The sequence below is a fragment of the Oncorhynchus keta genome, chromosome 30 (genome assembly GCF_023373465.1).
Source record: "Oncorhynchus keta strain PuntledgeMale-10-30-2019 chromosome 30, Oket_V2, whole genome shotgun sequence".
NCBI classification, from domain to species: domain Eukaryota; kingdom Metazoa; phylum Chordata; class Actinopteri; order Salmoniformes; family Salmonidae; genus Oncorhynchus; species Oncorhynchus keta.
In genome coordinates, this window is record NC_068450.1 from 28,385,398 (window position 1) to 28,392,395 (window position 6,998).

Sequence of the window (6,998 nt, forward strand, 5' to 3'; positions counted from 1 at the left end):
GTGTGTGTGTGTGTGTGTGTGTGTGTGTGTGTGTGTGTGTGTGTGTGTGTGTGTGTGTGTGTGTGTGTGTGTGTGTGTGTGTGTGTGTGTGTGTGTGTGTGTGTGTGTGTGTGTGTGTGTGTGTGTGTGTGTACTACATACCGTAATCAGTGCATGAACTGGACAACACTTGATTCAACACCTAACACCAAGCTTCCATGTGAGAGACACATGATCACACACTCACCTCTCCTTTCTCAGCCAGACTAGAGTTCAGAGCGCCAGCTAATTACTACTGACTACAGTACCGCTAACTACTACTGCCTACAGTACAGCTAAATACTACTGACTACAATACAGCTAACTTTACTGACTACAGTACAGCTAACTACTACTGACTACAGTACAGCTAACTTCTACTGACAGAGAGAGACAGGCTGACAGAGAGAGACAGTTTGACAGAAAGGCACTAACTTGTGGAAACAGCTGAATATAGCTACATAATCTATTCCAATGGGGTGCTAGAGGTCTGAACAGATCCAGTTTGGCTGAACGAGATAGCCTATAGGGAGGAGGTCAGAGACTTGGCGGGTGGTGCCAGAATAGCAACCTCTCCCTCAACGTAACCAAGACTAAGGAGATGATTGTAGACTACAGGAAAAGGAGGACCGAGCACTCCCCCATTCCCATCGAAGGGGCTGTAGTGGAGCAGGTTGAGAGCTTCAAATTCCTTGGTGTCCATATCAACAACAAACTAGAATGTTCCAAACACACCAAGACAGTCGTGAAGAAAGGCATGACAAAGCCTATTCCCCCTTAGGGAACTAAAATTATTTGGCATGGGTCCTGAGATCCTCAAAAAGTTCTATAGCTACAACATCGAGAGCATCCTGACCGGTTGCATCACTGCCTGGTACGGCAATTGCTCGGCCTCTGACCGCAAGGCACTACAGAGGGTAGTGCGTAGGGCCCAGTACATCACTGGGGCTAAGCTGCCTGTCATCCAGGACCTCTACACCAGGCGGCGTCAGAGGAAGGTCTTAAATTGTCAAAGACCCCAGCCACCCCAGTCATAGACTGTTCTCTCTCTACTTCCGCATGGCAAGCGGTACCGGAGTGCCAAGACTAGGACAAAAAGGCTTCTCAACAGTTTTTACCCCCGAGCCATAAGACTCCTGAACAGGTAACCAAATGGTTACCCGGACTATTTGCATTGTGTGCCCCCCAACCCCTCTTTTACGCTGCTGCTACTCTCTGTTTATCAGATATACACAGTCACTTTAACTATACATTCATGTACATACTACCTCAATTGGGCCAACCAACCAGTGCTCCCGCACATTGGCTAACCGGGCTGTCTGCATTGTGTCCCACCACCCACCCATCAACCCCTCTTTTACGCTACTGCTACTCTCTGTTCATCATATATGCACTTCAACCATATCTACATGTACATATTACCTCAATCCGCCTGACTACCCTCGCTACTTTTATAGCCTCGCGACTTTTATAGCCTCGCTACTGTATATAGCCTGTCTTTTTTACTGTTGTTTTATTTATTTACCTACCTATTGTTCACCTACTACCTTTTTTGCACTATTGGTTAAAGCCTGTAAGTAAGCATTTCACTGTAAGCTCTACACCTGTTGTTTTCAGCCCACGTGACAAATAAACTTTGATTTGAGTTCTTCAGCACCTATAATGAGGTGGTCAGTAGTGACAGGGTTATGAGACTGACCTTCTGTCTCCCTCTCTGTCTCTCTCTCGCTGGGACAGAGGTAGGGCTGGCGCTTGGCTACCGATGGCGCTCCCTAAACATGGCTCATGTCACTTCAACAAAGGCAACTCTTCATAATTGGTAATTAGCATCTCAAGAGATATAATGCGTGTTCGACTCTTATTAAAATGTAGGTTTTTAATTGTACTATGGCGCCATTGAAAGGGTATGCCCCCTGAGGAGCAATACTCTCTACATCACACAACATGGTGTCAGTGTTCTCTACTGGCCAGCACCAGTGATGAACAGCCCTGTGACAATCCTCCATAGAGCTGTCTCTATGGTCTACGTGAGTGCTGTGATACCCAATCTCAACCAGTATTAACACACAAGACCCAAACACAGCCTGAACAGCCGGTTAGATAGTCTAGGTCAATGACATATGGATTCTTCTGAGTAAAACACAATCACTGTTTATTAACATAGCAGTGGAGATGTTAGGATGAGCAGAGCAGCAGAGGACATTGTCTTATTGTGCAACATGATGTCAGAATAAACAGCTTCCACAAGCAGAGACGTTTCTGCTGGGGTGCAGAGAGAGAGAAGAGAGAGAGAAGAGAAAGAGAAAGAGAGAGAGAGAGAGAGAGAGAGAGAGAGAGAGAGAGAGAGAGAGAGAGAGAGAGAGAGAGAGGACATCTACTGTGTGCATGACACAAGTCATTTTTCCAACAACTGATTACAGATTATTTCACTTAAAATTCAATGTATCACAATTCCAGTGGGTCAGAATTTTACATACACTAAGTTGACTATGCCTTTAAAAAGCTTGGAAAACTCCAGAAAATGATGCCATGGCTTTAGAAGCTTCTGATAGGCTAACTGACATAATTTGAGTCAATTGGAGGTGTACCTGTGGATGTATTTCAAAGCCTTCCTTCAAACTCAGTGCCTATTTGCTTAACATCATGGGGAAATCAAAAGAAATCAGCCAAGACCTCAGAAAAAAAAAAAATTGTAGACCTCCACAGTCTGGTTCATCCTTGGGAGCAATTTGCAAATGCCCTGAAGGTACCACGTTCATCTGTACAAACAATAATATGCAAGTATACACACCATGGGACCATGCAGCAGCCATACCGATCCAGGAAGGAGACGCGTTCTGTCTCCTAGAGATGAACATACTTTGGTGCAAAAAGTGCAAACCAATCCCAGAACAACAGCAAAGGACCTTGTGAAGATGCTGGAGGAAACAGGTACAAAAGTATCTATATCCATAGTAAAAACGAGTCCTATATCGACATAACCTGAAAGGCCACTCAGTAAGGAAGAAGACACTGCTCCAAAACCGCCATAAAAAAGCCAGACTACGGTTTGCAACTGCACATAGGGACAAAGATCATACTTTTGGAGAAATGTCCTCTGGTCGATGAAACAAAAATAGAACTGTTTGGCCATAATAACCACCGTTACGTTTGAAGGAAAAGGGGAGGCTTGCAAGCGAAGAATACCATCCCAACAGTGAAGTACGGGGTGGCAGCATCATGTTGTGGGGTGCTTTGCTGCAGGAGGGACTGGTGCACTTCACAAAATAGATGGCTTCATGAGGGAGGAAATTATGTAGATATATTGAAGCAACATCTCAAGACATCAGTCAGGAAGTTAAAGCTTGGTCGCAAATCGTCTTCCAAATGGACAATGACCCCAAGCATACTTCCAAAGTTGTGGCAGAATGGCTTAAGGACAACAACGTATAGGTATTGGAGTGGCCATCACAAAGCCCTGACCTCAATCATATAGAAAATTTGTGGGCAGAACTGAGAAAGCGTGTGTGAGCATGGATGCCTACAAACCTGACTCAGTTACACCAGCTCTGTCAGGAGGAATGGGCCAAAATTCACCCAACTTATTGTGGGAAGCTTGTGGAAGGCTCCCTGAAATGTTTGATTCAAGTTAAACAATTAAACGACAATGCTACCAAATACTAATTGAGTGTATGTAAACTTCTGACCCATTGGGGAATGTGCTGAAAGAAATAAAAACTGAAATAAATAATTATCTCTACTATTATTCTGACATTTCACATTCTTAAAATAAAGTGGTGATCCTAACTGACCTAAGACAGGATTTGTACTAGGATTAAACGTCAGGAATTGTGAAAAATTGGGTTTAAATGTATTTGGCTAAGGTGTATGCAAACTTCCGACTTCAACAGTATGATGTTGTGTGGGTGAGCAGTTTGCTGATGTCAACGTTGTGAACAGAGTGCCCCATGGTGACGGCAGGGTTATGGTATGGGCAGACAGACATCCAGAAACTTCGCTCAGTCATTGAAGAGGAGCGGGACAACATTTCACAGGCCACAATCAACAGCCTGATCAACTCTATACTAAGGAGATGTGTCATGCTGCTTGAGGCAAATTATGGTCACACCAGACATTGGCTGGTTTTGATCCACGCCCCAAACTTTTTTTTAAGGTATCTGTAACCAACAGATGCATATCTGTATTCCCAGTCAAGCTAAATCCATAGATTAGGGCCTAATGAATTAATTTCAATTGACAGATTTCCTTATGTGAACTGTAACTCAGTAAAATCTTTGAAATTGTTTCATTTTGCCTTTATATTTTTGTTCAGTGTAGTTGTTAAACTGTAACATCCAGGACTGGACGTCCTAAGTGCGTCTGGCTGCAGAAACACAGAGGGGAATGGACGTCTAAGTGCGTCTGGCTGCAGAAACACACAGAGGGGACTGGACGTCCTAAGTGCGTCTGGCTGCAGAAACACACAGAGGGAATGGACGTCCCTAAGTGTGTCTGGCTGCAGAAACACACAGAGGGAATGGACGTGCTTAGTGCGTCTGGCTGCAGAAACACAGAGGGGAATGGACGTCCTAAGTGCGTCTGGCTGCAGAAACACACAGAGGGGGAATGGACGTCCTAAGTGCGTCTGGCTGCAGAAACACACAGAGGGAATGGACGTCCTTAGTGTGTCTGGCTGCAGAAACACACAGAGGAATGGACGTCCTAAGTGCGTCTGGCTGCAGAAACACACAGAGGGAATGGGCGTCCTAAGTGCGTCTGGCTGCAGAAACACACAGAGGGAATGGACGTCCTTAGTGCGTCTGGCTGCAGAAACACACAGGGGGGAATGGGCGTCCTTAGTGTGTCTGGCTGCAGAAACACACAGAGGGAATGGACGTCCTTAGTGCGTCTGGCTGCAGAAACACAGAGGGGACTGGACGTCCTAAGTGTGTCTGGCTGCAGAAACACACAGGGTGGAATGGACGTCCTAAGTGTGTCTGGCTGCAGAAACACACAGAGGGTGTAGTGTAGTTGTTAAACTGTAACATCCAGGACTGGACAGCAGATACTACATCCAGCCAAATAAATAAGAAACAATCAGCTTTTGCATCATGGAAAACAGCATGTCATTGTTTATTGTTGATCCTCTCTTTCCTCATCATAAGCTAGCTATTAGCTGTCCTCATTTCTGCCCAATGACGACTGCCAGCCCAGAGAGATGAAAACCCCAAAACAGGTGTTAATTGGGCCCTTTCACATCTCCCGGACAGACCGTATCCCTACACACAGCCCGGGACACACGGCTGGTGTTTGCTGATTGTTATACTCCTTTTTGTTTAATCAGTTCTTTCTAGAACTGATGCACAATGGAAATGTTTGACCGTTGATTTAACTTAAAATGCTCTTGGTTCAGATTCAATCTTTAATCAGGAAAAACATGTCTCTCCTCGCTCTTATTGTTAAATGTTTTCCTTCTGTCTATTAAACTTCTGAGTCCCTGGATTGTCCCTGGAGTAGAATGGAGCCTAAACCACCCACAACACATCCAAACACCACCCCCTCAAAGCATATAGGTTCAGTTTAAAGTTACTGCTCAATCGGTCTGAAACTGTGTGAGTGACAGACATTCCTTATCTGTCTGTTCTGAACATTGTGTCGTGGTGAGCATGTTCCAGTCAAACCCCACCCCTTTCACCCCAACCCCTTCAACACCCTCCAACCCAAACCTCTTCAACCCCTCCAACTCAACCCCTTCCAACCCCAAACCCTCCAACCCCTCCAACTCAACCCCTTCCAACCCCACCCCTTCAACCCCTTCCAACCCCAAACCTCCAACTCAACCCCACCCCTCCAACCCCTCCAACTCAAATCCTCCAACCCCCAAACCCTCCAACCCCAACTTCTCCAACCCCTCCAACCCCAACCCCAAACCCTCCCATGATGTGGAGTTAACTAGGCATGACGGCCCCCTCAGCCCCACACCTCAGATCAGGTATCCACCTCGGTCAGGAGGCCAGGCTGAGCAAAGCTGTGGCCCAGACAGGATGAGGGTGACAGAGGAACAACAGACCTCGTGTGTCCCTAAATCCTCTATACGCCATACTCTACTGGGGACCAATAGACCTACATAAAGGGACAACCTATAAAGTCAAAGTGATTTAAGATTCAAAAGGTGTTATTTCAAAGCAAGGGTGTCTGACAACGTTTCAACCATTGCCTGAATGGTCTCTTCACCTAACATTTAGTGCATATGTACAAATATGGTGTTCGGACAATTTGTACTTCTTCTTACAGCTGTTTTAGTTCATTCTCTGAGTTGAGTACATCTTCAGGACCCCTATGAGTTATCTGAAAAGAGAAACAGATCTGGGGTTCCCTGGCACACAGAGAGGAAGACTGATCTGTCTGGGGTTCCCTGGCACACAGAGAGGAAGACAGATCTGTCTGGGGTTCCCTGGCACACAGAGAGGAAGACTGATCTGTCTGGGGTTCCCTGGCACACAGAGAGGAAGACAGATCTGTCTGGGGTTCCCTGGCACACAGAGAGGAAGACAGATCTGTCTGGGGTTCCCTGGCACACAGAGAGGAAGACTAATCTGTCTGGGGTTCCCTGGCACACAGAGAGGAAGACAGATCTGTCTGGGGTTCCCTGGCACACAGAGAGGAAGACTGATCTGTCTGGGGTTCCCTGGCACACAGGGAGGAAGACAGATCAGGCTGGGGTTCCCTGGCACACAGAGAGGAAGACAGATCTGGCTGGGGTTCCCTGGCACACAGGGAGGAAGACAGATCTGTCTGGGGTTCCCTGGCACACAGGGAGGAAGACAGAACTGGCTGGGGTTCCCTGGCACACAGACAGGAAGATAGAGATCTGGTTCTGAGTAGACTAGAGAGAGGTCTCAGTCTGGAAAGCATAACCTCATCTACAGTAGGACCTGTAGGTTTTCCTGCTCAGCTCATAGTCAGGAAAACAATCCTGTCCCTTAAATATATCCAACAAG